This window comes from Heterodontus francisci, chromosome 37 (genome assembly GCF_036365525.1).
Source record: "Heterodontus francisci isolate sHetFra1 chromosome 37, sHetFra1.hap1, whole genome shotgun sequence".
NCBI lineage: Eukaryota > Metazoa > Chordata > Chondrichthyes > Heterodontiformes > Heterodontidae > Heterodontus > Heterodontus francisci.
Genome location: NC_090407.1, coordinates 4558445 through 4582206, shown reverse-complemented (window position 1 = coordinate 4582206; position 23762 = coordinate 4558445). Strand labels below are relative to the sequence as shown.

The 23762-nt window shown below is 41.7% G+C and overlaps 1 protein-coding gene and 1 long non-coding RNA gene across 11 annotated transcripts in view; one reads left to right on the top strand and one right to left on the bottom strand.

Annotated features, from left to right (window-relative positions):
- The window catches only part of mib2 (MIB E3 ubiquitin protein ligase 2), a 246169-nt gene that overhangs the window by 135037 nt on the left and 87370 nt on the right, over positions 1 to 23762 (top strand). The window lies entirely within an intron of this gene.
- The window catches only part of LOC137351970 (uncharacterized), an 81678-nt gene that overhangs the window by 57459 nt on the left and 457 nt on the right, over positions 1 to 23762 (bottom strand). The window contains exon 2 of the long non-coding RNA XR_010969611.1: positions 6100 to 6219. This is a non-coding gene — a long non-coding RNA (uncharacterized lncRNA). The remainder of the gene's footprint in view (positions 1 to 6099; positions 6220 to 23762) is intronic.

Sequence of the window (23762 nt, the reverse complement as noted above, 5' to 3'; positions counted from 1 at the left end):
TCTGCTAGGATAAGAGAATCCACAAACACAGCAGTGGTTACACGAGCTGGTCATGTGACTAACCTGCTGGTCAACTTGGGAAGGTTTTTTGAATTGTACAGACAGTTTGAACTCTGAGACTGTTTGCTCCTGGACTGAGAAGACCTTTCCTGTCTGCTCCCATCTCTTTCTCACAAGCCTCTGGACCCACTGAAGACACGTGAACCTTAAGAGAGAAAAGTTTCCAACATTGAACAAGGTTTAAGAAGAATACTGGGTCCCAATAAAAAGCAAGACCTACCTACAATCAAGGACTCTACAGTGAGCTCAAAGAACAGTAACCAAAACCATCTTCAAATATTGCCTCAAACTTTTCCACTTTATTTCTTCTCTTTTCTGTCCCTGTCTGCATGTGTTTATCGTGTATGCATGCTAGAGTGGGCGCGTCGTGTATTCGTAGGCATTAACCGAATTAGAGTTTAAGTTTAATAAAATTCAACCTTTCTTCTTTAAACCTAAGAAAACCTGTTTGGTTGGTTTCTTTGCCTTATAATTGGAAAGCAGTGAGCAAGGATTCACCAAGGGGGAGTTAAAAACACTGTTTAAATTTAAACCCTGTTACGGTAAGACCAGGTGAAGGCTGATGGGAACTCCTAGACCCCTTTCTCACCTGGTCGTAACAGAACTTAGGGGGCTACCATCTTCGATTTGACCCACAGACAAATGAGAGAAATTGGAAGTGAGAAGCCAAATTTTTCCCAATCAAAAGAGAACAAGATTTCAATACAGGTTTTCTTGTGGTTGTGTGTACTTGAATACTAATATGTCTGTGATTGAAGCTAGTAGCTCTCCAAGCCAGGGTGAAGTAACTTAAGGTAAGTTAAAAGCAGTGTTGTTGGAGAAAATGACTGAGTAGTGTGGAATCACTGTACGTGGCAAGGCTAGGAGGTCTGAACTCCTAAGGCTAGTGGGCAACAATTTTTCCCTTGAATCTGAAGAAGCAGAAATGAGGCTAGAAGTAGACCCAGACAGGGTATTGCTAGCAAAGATACAATTGGAACAAAGGACGCTTGAATTTGAGGAGAGAGAGAAAGAGTCTTCCAGAAGGAACGTGAAGAAAAAGAGAGAGGAGAGAGAAAGTGAAAGACAGGAGAAAGGAACGAGAGAGAGAGTGAAAAAGACTATTCCAGAAAGAATGCGAAGAGAGAGAGCTGAAGCGGCTTGAGTTAACTAGGGGGCGACAGAATACCCCAGTGAAAGCATAGCCAATATGGAGGGGCATAATTCAGGGCTGCACACAGAATTGTTAAAACTATCTCAGCTAATCCCAAAATTCAATGAGGAAGGTATCGAAGAATTTTTTGTCCTTTGAGAAATTGGCAAGGCAGCTAAAATGGCCAGCTGAGACCTAGCCTCTTTTATTACAAAGCAAGCTAACTGGAAAAGCCTATGAGGTTTATTCCCTATTGCCAGATGAAAGTTCATCAAATTATGAACTGACAAAAAATGCTATCCTTGGGGCATATGAATTAGTATCTGAAACCTATCACTAAAAGTTTAGAACCCTCACGAAGCAAGCTGATCAGACTTATCTGGAGTTTGAAAGAAGTAAGCAGCTGGCTTTTGACCAGTGGCTGAGGGATGTTAAAGTACAGCTCAGCTATGAGAATCTCCGAAAAGTAATTCTGTTAGAGGAATTTAAAAACACTCTCCCACTCTCCATAAAGATACATGTAGAGGAGTAGCTGGTTCAGAGAGCCCAGCAAGCAGCTGTTCTGGCTGATGAGTTTGATTTAATCTATAAGTCGGTTCCCCTGGAGAAAATCTTTCTTAGTCACCCCCCACAAATCCGCAAAGGACAAAGGGTGGGAAGGTGATAGGAGCCCAAGCAGTGCTGGGAAAGAAAGGAAGGCGGGAGACACAGGGGACCCTCTATCCAAAAAGGAAGGTGCTGTGAGCAGGAGTGAGACCTGGAGACCTGTGTGCTTCCATTGTAACAAGGCAGGTCATCTAAAAGCTGACTGCTGGAAACTAAAGGGAAAACCTGTCGTGTTAATCAGGGCACACCTGCTCGGTGAAGAAGAGACCCTGATGGAAAGCACAGCAGAACAAGCTGTGACTTTAACTGCAGTAAGAGTGAGACCCAGGAAGCTTACTACTACAAGTGCAGGAAAAGTTAATAGGATTCCTGAAGGTTATTAGGGTTTTGTGTCTGAAGGGAAAGTAATTCCAAACCCCTCGAGTGGGGCAAGCAAGCCCATAGTGATTCTCAGGGACACAGGGGCCACTAGATCCCTACTGCTAGGAAAAGACCTAACCTTTCTCCCAAAGAGTGCAGTGAACACCAGAATGCTGGTGAATGGTATTGGAGGGCAGTGTATGCCTGTACCTGTACGCCGGGTGCACCTGGAGTGCAACATCGTTTCGGGACTGGTGACTGTTGGGATTGTCCCTAGTCTGCCTGTGGGTGGGGTTGACCTTCTGGATAATGATCTGGCGGGGCTGAAGTTGGTAGCCCCCCCCAGTAGTGAAAGAAAGACTGCAGGAGGTCAGAGGCAGGGCGGTGGCAGGAGATGGACCCCTGCAGTTTCCCTGAGTGTGTAGTGGATCAGGCCATGATCAAACGAGCTCCCCCAGAGGAGACTGAATTGGCACTGCATGCAGATGTCCATGAGGTCTGTCTGAGACTTTCTTTGGAAAGTTAGGAGACCCAGAAATGAATTAAATGGACCTTCCCTAGCTGAGGCTTACTGAGCTGACCCAGTACTGAGAGAGCTAGCACACTGCCTGAAGGGGTGGTAGAGCCAGGAACCCTCACACCATTTAAGTAGTATTTAGATGAGCACTTGAAATGCTATAGCATACAACGCTACGGGACAAGTGTTGGAAAATGGGATGAGAATAGGTAGGTGGTTGATGGCCGGCTGAAGTGCCTGTTTCTGTGCTGTATAACTGACTCTACGACAGGCTGCCCAGTCTGAAAGTGAAGCAGAGGGAGTCCCTGACTGCCACTATTTAAAGAATGAGGTACTGATGAGGAAATGGAGTTCTCCTCACAGAGCTGAGAGCAAAGAATGGACAGTGGTTCACCAGTTAGTGGTGCCGCTGAGGTACCGGAGAGGAATATTAAGAATGGCCCACGAGACTACAGTGACTGTACGTGCCAGTATACGAAAGACCAAAGCCCGCATAAGACAGCAGTTTGACTGGCCAAAACTCCACAAAGGTGTGGTGTACTACTGCAACAGTTGTCACATGTGCCAGGTTGAGAGGAAACCCCAACCTACAGTGAAATCTGCACCCATAAGGCCTGCATTGGTGTTTGGAGGACCCTCCAGCAGAGGGCTGGTGAACTGTAAGGGACCCCTGCCGAGAACAAACGGGGACAAGAAGGCACAAGGCTGGCAACAGGTTGGAAAGAAAAGGGGAAAAACCGATGAAGGGGGTAGGTTAAAGGAAGTCCGGGAGGAATTCTGGATGAAAGCCCATACTGTCCGGTCAACCAACCTCGAAAAATTTGAAAAGTTAGACCCCACATCCTCCTATGAAAATGCAGACACTCTAAGCACCCCACCAGAGTTGCTAACAGCATTTACAGGAACCTGCAGAGACAAAGGAAGACCTCAGAGGGGCAGCAAATCTGAGGGTGATGCCTCACCTAGTCGATGTGCCACATGGAGTGCAGTAGAGGCTGCAGGCAGAAGTGTCCCAGATGACAAAGGGGAGATCAGCAAAGAAGCCTCTTCCACAATCAGAAAAAAAACAATCACCCATCCCCTAAAGTCAAAAGCCTTTGCATGACTCAGCAAAGCACTGAAACAGCATTCAGGATAGACCTGCCCACTACTAACTCTCCAGAAAAAAAATTCCAATTTAGGACTAATTAAATCTAACCCTCCCCGTTTGCTGACATCAACAGGAGCAAAGACTCCAGGCAGTCATGGAAATGAACAAACTGAAGAAAAATGTCCCCAAAGAACCACCTGTTTATCGGGATGCCAAAAAGGGGATAGTTAAGCAGCACTGCCACCAAGAAAAGACGGGCTGTAATTAGTTTTAGGATTTACGAATGAATGTGAATGAGAGAGAGATGTGTTTTTTTTCCTGTATCTTATAATTTCTCTCTCAACCTTTTTAATGAAATGCGCTTTTTTCAAAATTCATTTCATTCCACTGGGTGTGGAGGTGTCATGCTGGGCCCCCAGCTGCCAAGAATGAGGCATATTAATGTCACCATATGAACATAAAATTTCAAATTGTTGCTGGGATGAAGGGAAGGTCTGTTACAAGGGCTGCCAGACTCTTGGCCGGAGGACATTTGCATGTCAATAGGGACAAGAGAGGTTACTTCCCTTTATCATATCCTAAAATGGACTTTGATCACTCGATATTGTGTGTAAGAGGTGACATTCCAGGGTCTGCTAGACAAGAGAATCCACAAGTACAGAAGTGGTTACATGAGTTGGTCACACGACTAACCTGGCCAACTTGGGGAGTTTTTTTTGAATTGTACAGACAGTTTGAACTCAGACTATTTGCTCCTGGACTGAGAAGAGCTCTCCTATCTGCTCCCATCTCTTTCTCACAAGCCTCTGGACCCACTGAAGACATGTGAACCTCGAGAGAAAAGTCTCCGACATCAAACAAGGTTTAAGAAGAATGCTGGGCCCCAACGAAAAGCAAGACCCCTACCTACAATCAAGGACTTTACAACAAACTCGAAGAACAGTAACCAAAACCATCTTCAGATATTGCCTCAAACTTTTCACTGTATTTCTTCTGCTCTTTTCTGTCTCTATCTGCATGTATGTTTGTTGCGTATGCATGCTAGCATGGGCGTGTCGTGTATCCATAGGTAACTGAATTAAAGTATAATTTTAATAAATTTCAACCTTTCTTCTTTAAACCTAAGAAAACCTGTTTGGCTGGTTTCTTTGCCTTATAATTGGAAAGCAGTGAACAAGGATTCACCAAGGGGGAGCTAAAAACTCGTGTTTAAAATTATACCCTGTTATGCTAAGACCAGGTGAAGGCTGAGAGGGAACCCCTTTCTCACCTGGTCATAACAGCAGCTATCTCTTTTAGAACCCTAGGGTGTAGGCCATCTGGTTCTGGGACTTGTCAGATTTTGGTCCCTCAAGTTTCTCCAATACTTTTTCATGGCTGATACCAATATCCTTAATTTCCTCACACTTTTTAGCCCCTAGGTTACTGCCTATTTCTAGTACGGAACTTGTGTCTTCTACTGTGAAGACAGATACAAAATATTTGTTCAATGCCTCTGCCATTTCCTCATTCCTCATGATAATTTCCCCAGTCTCTGCCTCTAAGGGACCAGCATCTACTTTAGCTACTCTCTTCCTTTTTATGTACTTATAAAAGCTCTTGCAATTGATTTTTATATTGCAGGCTAATTTACTCTCATACTATTTTTTTCCCTTTTATCAACTTTTTGGTGGCCCCATGACTGGTTTTAGTTGATTCAATTCATAGAGAAGCATAATTTTGTACTTTTGTAATATGGTCATTGTATTATTTGGCTGGCAGTGGTCTGTAATCTCTAGTAGCTGAGTTTACTATGGGTCCTTAATCCTTACAGCCCAGTTCCATCTCAGACTTGAATACTGCTCCTGCATTTAAAGAACATTTCTAATACCTCTATTGCACTCGTGTACAGGATGCAAGAGAAGGATGCCCAGGTGCCAAATAGTGCAACAAAGCACATGGGCTCAAGGTGATCCTTCTCTCTCATCTAACCTACACTGATGTTGCAATCATTCTTAGCGCAATATTATATCAGTAGTTCCCTCTATTACATTTAATTTATCTTTCAGCTCCATGCTCTGTATTCTTCCTCTTTGCTGCAGTCTCAGTTTTGGGATTAGAACTGACTCTACCATCTTCTACTCAAAAATATATTCTTTTCTATGACTTCAAAATAACACAACTCTTTACCTTCTACAGTCTTCCTTTTCTTTTACTATCTAAATTAGCATGAACTAATCTTCATTTCTTGATGTTCCGCATTACTCTCTGCAACCTTGGTGTCCTGTACAATGAGACTTGGTACTTAACCTAGTTTCTCAATAAAGGAGAACCCTGCCTGAATGTTTGTCCTACCTCTTTTTGAGTCAGTATTTCCTGTTTGCTTCTGAGCCACTCTTGGAGGATGGGGGCAGGATGCAAAAAGCTGCAAATGAGACCTTCCCTGCAAGCATTTCCTTCTGCATAGTTTTCAACCTGCAAAAGTTGACCAACGGTTTAAAAAAAGTTGATAAAGCCTTATTAACATTAACAATACAACAAAATTCCTGAATATCTCTGCCTACAACCCTCTCACCCCCAGCCAATTTATTTCCCTTCTTAGTTCAAAGCAATCTTCTTTTCCCTTCTGAAGTCATCAATGGCACTCTCCTCAACATCCCCTCAACACTGACCTTCCTCCACCCCTTGCGCTTCTCACTGCTGTACTCAGTTCCAACTTCCTCCACTGCCCTCCTCATCTCGCTCAGCTACAATCTCCTGCTGCTGTTCCTGTGGGGCGCTGGTGCGGACTGTGGGTGGAAATTCTTGGAGCAGCATTAGCAGGAGGTGGATGCTGAGAAGAGGAGAACCTGGGACAGATGCCAATTTTGGTTCTTGGACAGTGGCCTAAAAATGCTGGCTGCCCATGTCAAATGCAGATGGGTGGCACATATGCTGTTGGTTTAAAAGAAAGCAGCACTGATGGAAATAAAATATTCAGAGCCCAGAGATAGAGATATAAAAAGGAGAGACTGAAGTTATAAATAAAACAACTAAAAACTTATCGGAGGTTGAAATGTTAGCATATATTGCTGATTTATTGAAAGGAAATTAATCATTAATCTGATTCACAGATTAACATTACATTGGAACATGTGTTCAGAAACCTAAAACAAATGGTCTGTAACTCTGAGTAGGTTCATTTATCATTTGTTGCAATTGTTAATGTTTTTATTAGATGCGTATCAGATGCACTGAGACAGAATGTTGACTGATTAGATGATCAGCAGCAGAGGCTCAACAGATGGGCATAACAACCTGACTGTTTCAAGAACAAGCAATGAAATGAGTCAATAATTGAGTCCCATTATTGTAGCAAAATATTCATGAAAGGTTAATAGGACTGAGGGTGCAGCAGAATGTTTTGCTTTATTGCTATGAATTCCAAGAATGGTTAAGCAATATGATGGCACGGTGCTTGGGACACCAAATGTGTGTCTACTGAATGGTAGGAATCGGTTACGTCCTTGATTCTCCATGGGACAAAGTTACCAACCTCAGCCGTGCCATCATGGGGAGGCACTGACTGAAATCAGATGTTTGTCCACATGGAGGAGAGGAGAATCAGAGAAGAGTTACTTTGATCTGCACTTGGAGCTTCAGTAGCTGGCTGTGGACAGCCTGGGGAGAGATCTGAGTCACAGCCGTAATAATGGAAAACTATTTTTTTGTTTTTAAAAAAAAATTGTTTTTAACTGGACGTGTTAAATTCTCACAGGAGAGTTCTAAATCCATTTGCCCACTCTACGAATGAGGAGGGGTGCTCCTGTGGCAGTGTGGATAGACTACAGTACAGGTCATCAACCTGAAACGTTAACTCTTTCTTTCTTCACAGATGCTGCCAGACCTGCTGAGTATTACCAGCATTTTCTATTTCTATTTCAGATTTCCAGCATCCGCAGTATTTTGCTCTTGTGCAGTACGGTGTTGGCTGGAACATGAACTGTCCTGTTGCTCAGGAAACTCTCAATTCTTTGCAGCTTCAAATAATATTTTGCATTCCAAACAAACCCAGTCATCATAGATGCCTATGAGAAATAGTAAAAGGTACATCAAAATCCAGGCCAGCTATAATGCCCATGTTCCTCCATTACCTTGACGGCATGTCTGTTCCTCAGTCTGCCATTTTAATGGAACTTAACCACACTGCATTTTATACCAAATTAAAGAGCAGTTTTTGACATTGTAGATTCGTGACCACATTATCTGGGCTGGTATTTTTTGAGAGATGAGACTTTTAATTGTTGGCCTAAATTGGGTTCAGTCCCAGAATAAGGAAGGTAATGAAGTATTGTTCCTGTCTCTTGGCACTGCCCAATTGGTACATGATCACTATATCTTTGTGTTACTTTAAATCAAATGGAAACCATATTCCCAGATGCCAGAATACATACTGTGCAGTACTCAGCTGCTTGGAACATTTGCCTGGAATTTAAGATCTGACATCATTATAATGAAGATCATGGGGTCTTTGGAAAATAGTATTAAAGACATAACTGAAGGATTGTAGAAAATGGAAAAATCGTTAATTTTATCCACAAGTTTTTTTGTTTGTGTTTTAAAATGTCGACATTTAAAGCACAAGAGGATTTTTTATTTGCAGAAATCTACCCATAGTCCTACAGTTGACCCAGATTTGAGCATGCAAGGAGTGTTCCTGTATTAACATTCACCTTTCAAAACATTTAAAAGACATTAATCTGTAGCAGATGAAAAATATTCGCCAAGTTTTCAGTTATACAATTGAAGCTTTGTTTAAAAAAAACCATCTTTACTGCCTGTTCATTGAGCTCTAAAATAGTAAGAATGTTCACTACACAATAATTTATTTCCATAATAGAACAATGTGGGAAAAAAAGGTTGAGCAATGAAAGGAAAGGACAAAAATTTAGTTAGAATACTTTGATGATCTGTCAGAAACAGAAACTGCTATTATGTTGGGCAGAGTGTCGAACACAGAGATTTGTAGATACAATAAATGCCATCCATGCCAAAACTGTTTATAAGCAGTGATTTAATAAGACTGCATTTTATTTTTGTCCCCATCAAAATCTGCTTGTTGGTTTCTGAACATCAGATTGAGCTGCTTTCAACTGAAATAGTAATGACGTTTCCCTAGATTACAATAGCTTTTTGTATCTTTGATATGACAGGGATGAGATTACTCTACTTAACATAAGTAGTAAATTGTGTAACAGCAAATTGATATTAAATTTAACCGTGTCAAAACAGAATCCATTGTCCTTGGTCTTGAATCCATCTCTTGGGGAACTTGTATGCCACATTGAACTATTTTCTTCTAAGGTAGGCTGGATGTATCCTTTTTAAAAAAAAAAAATCTATACTATGTGTAATTGAGTTAAAAATGTACTGCTTTGAATATTACATTCTGGAGTCTGAGGCTGAGTTCAAATCAGAGTTAGAGTTGAGATTTGTACACTGGCTGCTCATAATGGGAGAGTTGTTCAGTTTTGGCTAAATAATACCTGCTGGTCTAGACAAAGTAGCATTGACAGAATTCCTGGAGGCATTTAGAAGCTGGACTGGAACATCTAACTCTGGGCAAGTTGGGGTGGGGGGTGGTGATGGTGGGAAGGGAAGCTAACCTTACATTTTTTTTTTTTTAAATTTCCAAAATATACTTTATTCATAAAAATCTGTAAAAATTACATTGCCAAACAGTTTCCAAACAGCACGAAAAAATACAAACATTGCAAAAGAGATCAGTTTCTTTCAATAATGTCATGAGTTTCTTCCCAACCCTAACCTTACATACTATACTCCATAGCAAATTTGCCTCTTGTGTTCTCAGAAAAAAGCTGCAGTGCTGTTGATGTGGAGAAGTTTGCCCTTTTTAGCTGAAGGTAGCTGTTTACTGAGAGTTAGAAAGGGAGAGGATATGCAAGTTCCTGTAAAGCATATTCAGCATATATCTAGAGTTCATGGCTGTAGCTGAATAGAGAAATGAAGGGGTGCCTTACAGTCTCTCCCTCCTACTGACATCATATTATGATATGTGACAGATAGAGTACTCCTGAACAAAGGAATCTGTGCAAACTGTTAAGCAATTGTGTTATAGGCTTAAATAGTATCAAAGTTTTTAAGGCATCTGTTCTGTCATGGCATGTTATTGTGCTGCAAGTTTCAGTATAAAATATCTACATTATCAAGGAGGAGCATTTAATGTAGTGGAACAGATTAATTCTGCAAATAAATTTGAGTGTTAGTATCGACTTTTATGTTTCACCTCTGTCATTTCAGCTACGCAGCTTCATTTATGTGCATTACTGACATTAATTGGAAGGGTTCATTCTTCACCTGTATTGTACAGCTTGGAAGATTGTAAATGCTCGAATGTAGTCTGTTGTTTTTCATATTATTTTGGGCTCCTTGTGAAATTAGACCACATTGAATAATGATTACTGTTGTGTTGATATTTTAAGAATCACAAGCACTGGAGATGCCATTAATCCTCTGAAGCATAGCACACCACCATCTGCTGCCAATACAGCCTAGAAAGAATAATACTCAGAGGAAGGGGAAGTGCATTACCCATGGAGAAATTTTACTGAGAGTATAAGGTGTTCAGACATGTACTCGGTGCTTAGATACGCTCAGTCCCTGCAGAGTAAGCTGCAACCCATCTCACCACCCCCACTACCCCACCCCAACCACCCAGTTGTTACAAGAATTTCAAGTTTTTTTTCCAGAGAACACTCCATTAAAAGATACAGAAAGAACAATAAGAAAGCTGGTAATCTACAAGGAAATAAGACAGACAGAATTTGTGTGCTGGTGTTCAGTTAACAGGTTTTAGTGATTTTGAAAATAGGACTGTATGGGCACCTAAAAAGGATTTGGCAGGTCATCAGCATTCTCCATGGGGGATATAAAATGTCAGTAAGCTATTTCAGTAAATAAAGGCATTCTTTCCTTCCTTGTCTGCCAATGTTTTATCTCCCTCCTCCTTTCCTGAAGGTGAGGCTCCTTTCCATGATCTGTTTCCACACAAGTACAGAGATCAAGAAACCATTCTTCAGGCATGAATTCAGTGAGAGTTGGGTGGCTGTTTTAACATGGGGTCGTCACAGCAATGCTCAATCCTATGCTCACCTGATCTTCACATCCAGTAGGTATCACAGGATAGTGATCAAGAGTCCATAGTCTAATTTCTAATGCAGAGCATTGTGGCCAATTGAAGTGCCCCTAACTCTACACTGGCTAAGATCAACCAACAGTGCAGACCAACGATGAAAGCTGGGATCCTTTCAGTCTGCATAGCTCAGCCACTCAATGCTGGAGAGTTGGGAGGAGCATCTTCATAGTAGAAATGAAATAGATTGGACAATGCAATAGTAAAATGTTAATTTACAATAATTTTGATTTTTACCTGAGTGGAGGTGGAATTCACTAGAGATGGTGGTTTTACTGGAGTATTTAATTGCTTTGTACAGTAATTGCTACTAAAATAGACATTTAATTTATTAAATATATTTTTTGTTTTATGAATTGTCATGTTAAAATGGAGAGCAAGTTGGATATGTGCATCCTGCATGGGGTGGAGGAATACACAAGAAAGACATAGGTTCCGAGAAAGGTCTGCCCACCGTGTTTCCATAGTCAGACAGGAAGAGTAAACCACACATATTGGGATAGAATAAGGAGAGACTAGAGCTACATTTAAATGTTGAGTTTTTAAAGAAAAGTTTTTTTTTATTCATGGGATATGGGCGTCGCTGGCTAGACCAGCATTTATTGCCCATCCCCGATTGCCCTTGAGAAGGTGGTGGTGAACTGCCGCCTTGAACTGCTGCAGTCCATGTGAGGTAGGTACACCCACAGTGCTGTTAGGAAGGGAGTTCCAGGATTTTGACCCAGTGAAGGAATGGCGATATGTTCCAAGTCAGGATGGTGTGTGACTTGCAGGTGGTGGTGTTCCCATGCATTTGCTGCCCTTGTCCTTCTCGGTGGTAGAGGTCGCGGGTTTGGAAGGTGCTGTCTAAGGAGCCTTGGTGCATTGCTGCAGTGCAGTGTATTCAAACAAGTTTAAAATAAAAGCATCAAGATGAAAGCTGGTTAAAATGTTAATGGGTCAGCATTGAAGTTGTTTCCTCAAAGATTGATGACCATGAGCTAGTTCTTAGCTCGCCTTGGTAAGCACCACACACCCATTGCATTGGGAGGTCCCAGGTACTTGGCTGGTGTCTGCCATTGGCCCTTTACTTCTGTTGTGAACAGAGGAAAATAAAAATAGATTCAAAAAACCCCAATGACGAAACAGAACTCTGCTAAGCTGAGCTGTTGTCTGACTCAGAAAATAGAATGTAGATGGATAGTTACAAGTTTTTCTTAAGTCTAGATGATGATTCGCTGGGCATGTATAATGCTTTCATTATTATGCAAAGACTAATTGTACTGATTAAGCTAATGATCCTGATTAAAGGTGTTGCTCAGCATGTTCATTTGCTGCAAAATAAAGCATTTTAATGAGTCAGATTTGGCCTCATTTTACTAAGTGTTTTCTGGGTTTATCTTCAAAATGTTTTGGAGAGTCGCATGTTGGAGTACATGTCAAAGATCTGAAAATCTGTTTCAAATCACAGGGCGGTGCTATTGCTGCACCCGTGGACCACACAGTTATATAGTTTGATATTGGGTGCTATGGTGCACCCCTAAACTAGATGAAAGATGCTCAGACCGCTTACAGGAGTGGCCAACTCACGCAGGACAAACCTGAGTTCTATTAATTTCTCGAGATGGAAAACAGGGGAGCAGTTTTCCATTTTCAGTAACTCTGTTACATATGGTTTGAGCTATTGTGACATTAATTTCGTCACATTGCAGCATACTCAGTGCATGTTATAGTATAGTCTTGATGTCCGTTTTTCTTTTTGTACTTGCTGCATTCATACGTTGCTGTTGCTAGTAAGGTTAGATGCGCTTTTTGATTGTATCTCCCACAGCTAGAAAATGCAACCAATTGTCTTCAACATTTATTTCTTCTATAAGGTTAAATAAGTGTGTTTGTTTTTAAGTTCTTTTTCATTCTTCGAGTCTACCTGCTATTCATGATTTATCAAGCCAAGTCCAGGATATTGTTTTTTCACAGGGAAAGAGAGAAGGTGTTAAACCTGAACATTTCTGCCCTGTAAACTGTAACCTACTCAGTCCAGAAGGAAAAAGATCAGCATTAATATCTCATTCATTTTATCCTATTTTATGGGTGAAATTAATGCTAGTTATAAACATCAAGATTGTTCTCTGGAATATTGTAAGCAGTGGAGCAGGATATTAGAACCCATATGAATGCCATCTGTTATTGCAGGATTCATTGCCTAACCTGTCACATTGTGATTTGTGCATGGCCAAGGCACAGCATGCGCACCAGGGATGTCAGGAAATTTCATTAGGGAAAGTCCACCAGAGGGAACAAAGATGTTAAGTCAACTCTGTGATACTGACCTGCATAATTTGAGGTTCAGTCACTTCAACAACAACAACTTGCATTTATCACTGATAAAAGCAGAGAGGTTTAGGGAGGGAATTCCAGAGCTCAGGGCCTTGGCAATTGAAGGCATGGCCACCAATGGTGAAACAATTAAAATCAGGAGTGTTCAAGAGGCCAATATTGGAGCAGCGCAGAGATCTTCGAGGGTTGTGGGCTTGAGGAGGTTACAAAGATAGGGAGGAGGCGATGCCATGGAGGCATTTGAAAACAAGGGTGAGAATTTAAAGTAGTGTTTTTAAATTTGGAACTGGCTTCCCGAAAGTGTAATTGTTGTAAATATTTCCAGGCCCAAAATTGCACCTCAGGACATAAAATGTGAAATTATTATGTCATGGTTTCATGCACCTGATTTGTAATGCTCAAAAGCTGAAATTGTGGATGCGCACAAAATGCCTGTCTCAATTCCAAGAGCTCCGATGTCTGACAGAGCATTGATGCAATTGAAAGGAAATTAGAGCGAGCAGCACTCAGAATTCGAGTCTCTATTTCAGATCGGCTTTCCCAAAATACCAAAGTTATTGTCCCTACAAACCTTTTTAAGTGACATAGTTAGTTCTTGAATTTTTCCATCAGTGCCTTAATGCAATAATTTACTGTAGACCATTTTAGAGAAAATGGCTTGGAGGTGATGCTGAGCCCAACAGTGCAAGGAAGATGGATTGATGGGCACAGTTAAAATTGTATGATCACTGAAGCAGTTAGGGTTAATGACTACTTCTGCTAATGTTCATTCCCTCACAACAGTTCGGCTCAACACTTCTGAACCAGTTCCCAAATGAGTTTGTCAGCAGTCACTAAACAAAAAGAGAATTTTAATATTAATCATAATCGTTGGAATGATTTTTAAAAGAATGCAGAGTGAAGCTAGCAGCTTCCTACAAACATTCATAAAACCAAAACTACAAATGCTAAGCCAAAAGTTCCCAAATTCAAGAAATTTCATTTTTGGGGCATCCTAACCAGTGGTACAGCATAAACCAAAAGGAAAGGTTTTTGTCTCTTAAGTAAAACATGACTTAATTTCAACTAGGCACCTATAGACTTTTACATTATTTTAACCAGAGCTGTGAACATCCTTTGAACATTCCCTGAGTACAGCAGGATAGCAATGAGACCTTGTGCCTTTTTTGGGGGGAGAAATGGGTGGAACAGGTTCAGTTTTATGGGGTTATGTCCTGTGCCATGAATGGGACCTGCAATACCCCATTTTGGGTCGGGTGATATTCCAAAAACCTGGTAGCCACCTAAAATAGGCTTTTGAATATGTTAATGAGCAGCCTAACACCTATTGAAAGACCTTTCTTGAAATTTGACACATGGGTTTTTGCTTCCTAATGTGTCCTAACCAGCAATCCTTAAAGGGACTCCTGGAGGCCACGACCAAAAAGGTAAGTTTGCATTTTTTATAAACTTCATGTGGAGCCTTCCTCCAATTCTCTGTTCTCCCGAGACTGAGCTGAAGGATGTTGCCAGTGAAGTCAGCTGGTCCAAATTGGTTGTCTTAATACTGGCGGGTACTTGTGGTATTCAATTGGCAACTGCAGCTCACCAAAAATATGCTGATGAGGCCAGAAACCCAATTTGTGGCAAATCTTGGGCCTCCATCCTGTGTGTGCTCTGCGCGGTTGCCTATTTCAGGCTCAATAATGGGCTTTATATGAACTCCTAGCTCAAGCTGTCAGAGTATGCTCCGTTGATGGCACTTGGTAACAGAAGGAGGGTCTGTGTCTTTGATAACTGGGATCTGAATTTTCTTGCGTCCTGAAGAATGGGCGCAGAGGCATAGAAAATAAAAACCACCTCATATTGGCCCTCCAAAAATGACCTAAGGCACAAAACTGCACTAACATGGGGGAGCAGGACCTGGGAGTCTCAGAACCCTAACAGCAATATGAAAGTGTGTTTTAATCACTGTGGGACGATTGAATGATCTGCCTCTAAAAGGGATAAGAATAATGGCAAAGAAAGTGACATCATGCTGTCTGATTTATGGATGCCCTGAGGCCATCAATGCAACAAGAGCAGTCAGTCACCAGAAGGATACTGCCTCTCAGCTGACTCCTGTCTCAGTGGCATCAATCACTTTGAAGGGAGTCCTGTTAAAGTAGCCTGAAGAATGATGCCTCTGATCTCTCAATGCCTCAGAACTGTCCCAGTTATGAGTGACCATGACACAATATTTTGCTAGTTTTGGGACTCAGTTGGCATTTGAGTAATTGAACACTTCAGTAGGAATGAGTATTGATTGAGTGAAATAAATAAATTGAGGCATTGAAATGTTTCACTCAGCATTTCTTGACTCTAAACTTGTCCCAGTGCACTTCAGAGGTGGGTTTCGTATCATTGAGAAACAGAACTAACATCTTTGGATGTCCGTGGCTGTCTCAATTATTTTTTGATGGGTCGTACTTTTGCTAAATTATTTTTGTATCATTGCACTGCAGAACACAATTAATCTTATAATTTTCTTGGATAAAATATGCTTTATTGACTAGAAAAAGGCAATAGTGGTCTCTTTTATACAAAGAAAAATGTGTAGTGATGGGTCATGGTTATGTCAAGGAAACTAGCAGACACTATGATTATTATAAGGTTCTTGTTTATAAACAGATGACTGTCATATTTAGATGTCTGTGTTTATTGCTCACTTCAATATTCTGACACTTCCTCACAAGATGTTAACCAGAGCAAAGAAGAGCAACATGATTGATCCAAGTTTAGTTGATCTAGATCATTTGGTATTTTTCTGAATTTATCTTCAGATTAATACAGACTTGTGGTGCCACTTTTTCCTATGCCAATTAAGAGCATGGAACAATTTAACACTTGATGCTGCCTATAAAATTGACCAATTGTACCATTAAACTTGGCTGAATCCAAACCGGGTTGAGATTTGAAGACAAAAGAATTACTCTTATGGTAATCATATTTTGCAGCACAGAAGCACTTAATTTGGCCCATTGTACCTGTTCCAGCTCTTTGGAAGAGCTCGGGCATATTCCCCTCCTGTTTAAAATTATTTTTCAAATATTTATCCACTTTTTAAAAGTCATTTATGGATTCTGCTTTCATCATTGTTTGTGGGAAGGCATTGCATATCTTAGCAATCTCTCTCCTAACCTCTCTCCCTTCATTTCTTTTGTGAGGTCTTAAATATATTCCTTTTAGTTATTGACTCATTGAACAGTAGACATAGTTTGTCCTGATCTTGCCTCATCAAAGCCCATTATAATTTTGAGAACCTCTTATCAGATTCTCTCTTAACTTCCTTTGTTGTAATAAGAAAAGCCCCAGTTATTCTAGTTTCTTAAACTAAAACCTCTAATCCCTGATTGCATTTTAGTGAATCTCTTCAGCCTCTGGAATGCTCTGACTTCCTGCCTTTTAAAAAAAAAAATGTTGTCCAAAATGGGAAGAATGTTCTAAATGCAGCCTCACCAATGATTTGTTTCGGTTTAGCATTATTTCTTTGCTATGCTATGTCCCTATTTATGAAACTTAGCATCCCGTTTTTTAGGTTTACCTCCCACTTTTAAAGACTTTAGTATCTAAAGCTCTTAAGTTTTTATTCTTTTTCCTGTTCTACAGTTGGGGAGGTGGTGGCGTAGTGGTAATGTCACTGGACTAGTAATCCAGAGCCCAGGCTAATGCTCTGGGGACAAAAACAAGAAATGCTGGATTCACTCAGCAGGTCTGGCAGCATCTGTGGAAAGAGAAGCAGAGTTAACGTTTCGGGTCAGTGACCCTTCTTCGGAACTGACAAATATTAGAAAAGTCACAGATTATAAACAAGTGAGGTGGAGGTTGGGCAAGAGATAACAAAGGAGAAGGTGCAGATTGGACCAGGCCACATAGCTGACCAAAAGGTCACTGAGCAAAGGCAAACAATATGTTAATGGTGTGTTGAAAGACAAAGCATTAGTACAGATTAGGTGTGAATATACTGAATATAGAACATCAGCAAGTGCAAACCTGAAGAAAAACAACCTGAAAAAAACAGTGGGTAAGCAAACTGAACAAACTAAGATGAAATGAAATAAATGCAAAAAAAGATTGTAAAAAATGTAAAAAGGAATGCAAAAAAAAAAGAATAACTAAAAATGAAAGTAAAGTGGGGGGCTGTCATGCTCTGAAATTATTGAACTCAATGTTCAGTCCGGCAGGCTGTAGTGTGCCTAATCGGTAGATGAGATGCTGTTCCTCGAGCTTGCGTTGATGTTCACTGGAACACTGCAGCAATCCCAGGACAGAGATGTGAGCATGAGAGCAGGGGGGAGTGTTGAAATGGCAAGCAACCGGAAGCTCAGGGTCCTGCTTGCGGACTGAGCGGAGATGTTCCGCAAAGCGGTCACCCAGTCTGCGCTTGGTCTCCCCAATGTAGAGGAGACCACACTGTGAGCAGCGAATACAGTATACTACATTGAAAGAAGTACAAGTAAATCGCTGCTTCACCTGAAAGGAGTGTTTGGGGCCTGGGATAGTGAGGAGAGAGGAGGTAAATGGGCAGGTATTACACCTCCTGCGATTGCAAGGGAAGGTGCCCTGGGACGGGGACGAGGTGGTGGGGGTAATGGAGGAGTGGACCAGGGTGTCGCGGAGGGAACGATCCCTTCGGAATGCTGACAGGGGAAGGGAGGGGAAGATGCGACTGGTAGTGGCATCACGCTGGAGGTGGCGAAAATGGCGGAGGATGATCCTTTGGATATGGAGGCTGGTGGGATGAAAAGTGAGGACAAGGGGAACCCTGTCACGGTTCTGGGAGGGAGGGGAAGGGGTGAGGGTAGAGGTGCGGGGAATGGGTCGGACACGGTTGAGGGCCCTGTCAACCACAGTGGGGGGAAATCCTCGGTTGAGGAAAAAGGAGGTCATATCAGAAGCACCGTCATGGAAGGTAGCATCATCAGAGCAGATGCGTCGGAGACGGAGAAACTGGGAGAATGGAATGGAGTCCTTACAGGAGGTAGGGTGTGAAGAAGTGTAGTCGAGGTAGCTGTGGGAGTCAGTGGGCTTATAATGGATATTGGTAGACAACCTGTCCCCAGAGATGGAGACAGAGAAGTCGAGGAAGGGAAGGGAAGTGTCAGAGATGGACCATGTAAAGGTGAGAGAAGGGTGGAAATTGGAAGCAAAGTTGATAAAGTTTTCGAGTTCGGGGCGGGAGCAGGAAACGGCACCGATACAGTCATCAATGTACCGGAAAAAGAGTTGGGGGAGGGGGCCTGAGTAGGACTGGAACAAAGAATGCTCGACATATCCCACAAAAAGACAGGCATAACTAGGACCCATGCGGGTACCCATAGCGACACCAGTAATGCTCTGGGGACACTGGTTTGAATCCCACCGTGGCAGAGGGTGAAATTTGAATTCAATTAATAAATCTGGAATTAAAAAGCTAATCTAATGGTGACCGTGAAACCATCGTCGATTGTTGTAAAAACCCATCTGGTTCACAATGTCCTTCAGGGAAGGAAATCTGCCGTCCTTACCTGGTCTGGCCTACATGTGACTCCAGACCCACAGCAATGCCCTCTGAAATGGCCTAACAAGCCACTCAGTTCAAGGGCAATTAGGGATGGGCCTAGCCAGCAAAATGAATTAAAATATAAGGCTGCATTTGCTAACAACACACCCACTAGGTGGCACAGGAGAATCATAGAACGTTTAAGGCACAGAAAGAGGCCATTTGGCCCATATCTTTGCCGATACAGTACTGGCACATGCACAAATGCAGCCTCATCCACTGAAATGTCACTGTCTGCGATGTCTCAGGCAGCTGCCAGTAATAACAATGATTCTCAATTTATCACAAAAAAACAAATTAAAAACAAATCCCCTCAATGGATGCGATTGCTGCCTCCATCCCACCCCCAACCGTACCCCAATCCCTCCTGCCATCGCGCTTCTCTTCGCCACTCCCTCCCATACCCATCTGCTCGCTATTGCCTTCTCTCAGCCACTCGCTCCCTGCAACCTGTGCTCCGCCCCCACCGGCCACTTGCTCCAGGCCTCGCCGCTTCCCTCCTCTTGGCCACTTGCTCCCACGTTGCCCTGTCACGCCTTGGCCACTCGCTCCCCGCATTGCGCTTTGGTGGCTTGTTCCCCCGCGGTGTTTTTTTGGGCAGCGCGGTGGAGAGCAATCGCCAAGGGGGACGGGGCGAGGGCGGGAGCGAGGCAGGGCGAAAGTGGCCGGGGTGGGTGGGTGGTGGTGGCGGGGGGAGAAGCGGGAGCAATCGGCCGAGGGGAGGAAGCGAGTAACTGAGGGAAGGCAGAGGTGAGCGGGGATGGCGGTAGGGAACAGGGTACTGTTCAGGGAAATGGAGGCGGCAATCACGGCTATAGTTTTCAAAAATTGTTCGCAACCTTTGATTAATTCCTCATCGCGTTTTTGTGTATGTGTGGCTTACAAACAGGCAGGAAAAGTAAGATCACGGTATTGATCGAGGAAAATATGTTCCTATATTTAATAATTGCAGTTTCTTTATATTTCAACCCTGACACCATGAGTTCGTTCATCTTATCTCTGGTATAACTTGATAATTGTAATTGGTTAAAAAAATGTTTACTGGATGTGTGACTCACTGTCATAACTGAGACAGTACCAAGGAACAATCTTCCTGAATTGCAAATGAAATAGATACTAAAGCCTTGATTTTTCTGATTGTAAAATAACGTAAAAGAAATAAAAAGCAGTGATTCAAGCCATAAACCTGCTGCCACCATCTGCCTTATGACTTTTGAGCAAAATCAGTTATAAGCATTTACAAAACCAATTTACTCTACATGATTCCAAGGAAGTCAGCAAAATGGAAGTCTCTGAAATGTGAATTGTATGTTTACTGGGTTTAAATACTGTCCTTTCATTTCTAGTATTGGGGTAAATGTCCAGCGTAAACTGTTGGGATGACAATCGCCTCCTTGCCAACAGTAATTGTCCTTTTGTAAATGAAAAGAATGAGGTTTTGATTAATTCCTCGTAGATAAGACGCCAGAGCTCAAAACTGCAATGTGGCCTCAAAGTACTTGATATAACACTGGCTGTCAGAATTTTAAAAAATATCCATTCCCTGGCTTTGATAGCTCTCACACACATGTTATCCAACTTCTGTTTGACTGTCCAAATCGCCAGTAAGTTGACCACAGGACAAAGTACTGGCAGTAGAAACAGATCACCTGTTTGGCTGTTTAACAGCAAATTGTTTTGATTTTGAGTTAATAGCCCTTAACACTTTTCAACATAAGCATGTTTAGCATTTGACATTCTACAGTTGAGGAATACATTTTGAATCCTTCAGTTTTTTTAAGCATTTCATTTTTTTCTGAAACATGTCGGTTTTTAATCAGCTAAGACATTTATCATATTTCCAATTTAATGTACTTTCAGGAGTTAATTGAATTTCCCCCTTATGGACGGTGTATGAAGAGACAATCTCAAATTATCAGTGTCAATGTTAACTAGTTAGGATCAGAATTAACTACTGCACACAGAACACATGGGGAAGAAATTCCTGTTTTGGGGGAAAAACATGTGATTTCACCCTGTAGTTGGGAAGGAGTACAAATTTGGATGTACTCTGCCTGTGCTGTGTCCTAGATTCTAGTCGGGTATGCAGGTGAGTCTTGTGGCTGCCCTAGTATATCTTGGGACTGCTTAAATGGCATGTCTGGATGAATTCCTGTGCTATTCTGCCCATTACCCTTTCTTTAGGGTCAGCGGAGCTCTCACCAGTTGAGAGATACCATGGCTTCCATTGTGGGCCTAGTAAAGGCCCCAAGATGGAAAGAGTGAAGGGTAATCAATTTCCCTTGGGATTGGTTATCTTTCTAAAAGATATGCGCAAATTCACGGTGGGGGGTGGGTGGGGGTGGGAAGAGAGATAAATGTTAATATCTTTGAATCTTCAGCCCTTTAAGGACTCGCTTTTCACCTTATCTGATTTTCCCATGCAAGGACGGGCTGTGGTTTGGATCTGCATATATAGCTATAGGTGGATGGAATTTCCACTCCAATGCCTGGGACCATCATAATTTCAGACCTGTGCAGTGAAAGACAACCGCAGAGGCAAAATATTCTTTAAAAAAATATACAGCTATATACGATTTGATCTATCCTATGAGGTTGCATTCCGATGTGAATCCACTATTCAATATTGCAATCATTAGGCAGAAGAGAACTTCCTTGTCCCTTCATTTCCAAATATAATCCAAATCTAGCCTAGCAAATATTCATTTTTCTCCTTTCTTAAAACAATACAGAAACTCTTCCAAGTTAAATTTAGGGAATATAATCACAAGCAAGGAATGGATCTCCAAAAGTACATCAGGAGAGCAATACATGAAGAACACACCACATAACTGATATCTACGTGATGCACAAATGAGTGATAGTAAACACTATTATTACAATTACTATGTCCACAACCACGAGCACCACCATCATTATCATCTTCTATTGTACAACACCTTTAATGTAACACAGCGTCCTGGGTGCTCCAATAAAAAAGGGTGGGGGGGGGAAATTGAACATTGGGGAAATCGAGATAAGCTTTGAGGAGGTCCAGTTATCTCTCCCTGGGAGGATGAACTTCATTTTTTCTCTTTGATTAAGTTCTTTTTCTATTTTAATTGACAATTTGACTCCAGTGAGTGCTTTTATCTTGGCACTTCACACTCACTTCAGTTTTGTAATGAGGTTGTACACTTTGGTACGAAGAATTATGCTTGATGTCGTATGTCTGACAGAAAGCCACTGTGACCTTTTTTCAAGTGGAAGCACAGTTTGCTGGATTTGAAACTATTGCTTTAATTTCCTATTTAATTGTTGTGTTTTGACCAACAAGGAGATGCACCTGCAACTCTGTGTTCCAGATATACAGTGCATAATCAATTCTGATTAATTGCCCTTTACCAAAGGAGATAGATATATTTCTTCATGCCAAAGGGATCAAGGGATATGGGGAGAAAGCGGGAACAGGGTACTGAATTAGACGATCAGCCATGATCTTTTTTGAATGCCGGAGCAGGCCTGAAGGGCCGATTGGCCTACCCCGCTCCTATTTTTCTATGTTTCTATGTTTATCAGCCTAATGTAGTTCTGCCAGAACAGTCCTTCATGCTATGCTATTTTTAGTGTAGAATTAAGTTAAGCTATGGCTTCTTATTTTCGTTAGTAAGGAAGAACAAAATAGATAGTAATGCTGATAGGTTTAGATGAAGTCATGTGGAAGGAGGCTCGCGTGAAGCATAAACAGAGTTGGGCTGAATGGCCTGCTTCTGTGTTGTAAATTCTATGTAATCTTGTCCTATTGTCCCTGTTCATTTACTTTTTTTAATTATTCATTCATGGGATGTGGGTGATACTGGCTGGGGCAGCATTTATTGCCCATCCCTAATTGCCCTTGAGAAGGTGGTGGTGAGCTGCTTTCTTGAACCACTGCAGTCATTGGGGTATAGGTATACCAACAGTGCTGTTAGAAGGGAGTTCCAGGATTTTGCCCCAGTGACAGTGAAGAACGGCGATTATAGTTCCAAGTCAGGATGCTGTGTGGCTTGGAGGGGAACTTGCAGGTGGTGGTGTTCCCATGCATCTGCTGGTACATTATTTCCATTCTTGTAATATAGAATGATTTTCTCCATTTGTAGCACTATATTTTCCTTTGGGTAGCTAACCCTGTCTTTTAGAGGCTAGGGCAGGTAGTCTCTGGGATCTGCAGGAACCACTGTCTCCCACCTGCACACTAAAGTCTGACAACTACTGGTTTTAATTGTGAGTATTCATGATAGTTTGAGTTAATTATTGAGGGCAATGGTATCAGCAAGTTGAAATAAATGCGTAATGAGAAATAATTAACCTAAGGTTTTGCATTGATGTGCAAATATGAGTTCTCCTTCCTTGGCACTATTTCGAAGACGAGCAAAGGGGTTCTCCCCAATGTCCTGGTCAATATTTATCCCTCAATCAACATCTGGTTGTTATCACATTGCTGTTTATGGGAGTTTACTGCGTGTGTACTGGTTGTCACGTTTCCTACATTACAACAGTGACTACACTTCATAAGTACTTCACTGGTTGTAAAGACCTTTGCGATGTCCGGTGGTCATGAAAGGTGCGATATTAATGCAAGTCTTTCTTTTGTATGCTGTCAGGCTCAGTGACTTTTCCATCAATGCCATCCTCATGCACTGTTCAGAGAAAAATCGCTTCTAAGCACATGGATGAAGAAGACAAAGAGATGGCATTAGTTGATTTATAATTATTTGTACCAGCATGATTTGTTTATATGGGCACTGGTGATGAGAACTCCCTTTAAGGATTAGATTGCCACATGTGAGGCTCAATTTTAATTCTATTTTACTCACTAGGTATTTGTTATGAGAATGAGCTGTAAAATTTTATTTCAAGCAGCAAAACAAAACTGCAAATTCAATTCTGCAGTGCTTCTATGTGAAAGTATTGCATTTTTAATCCATTTGC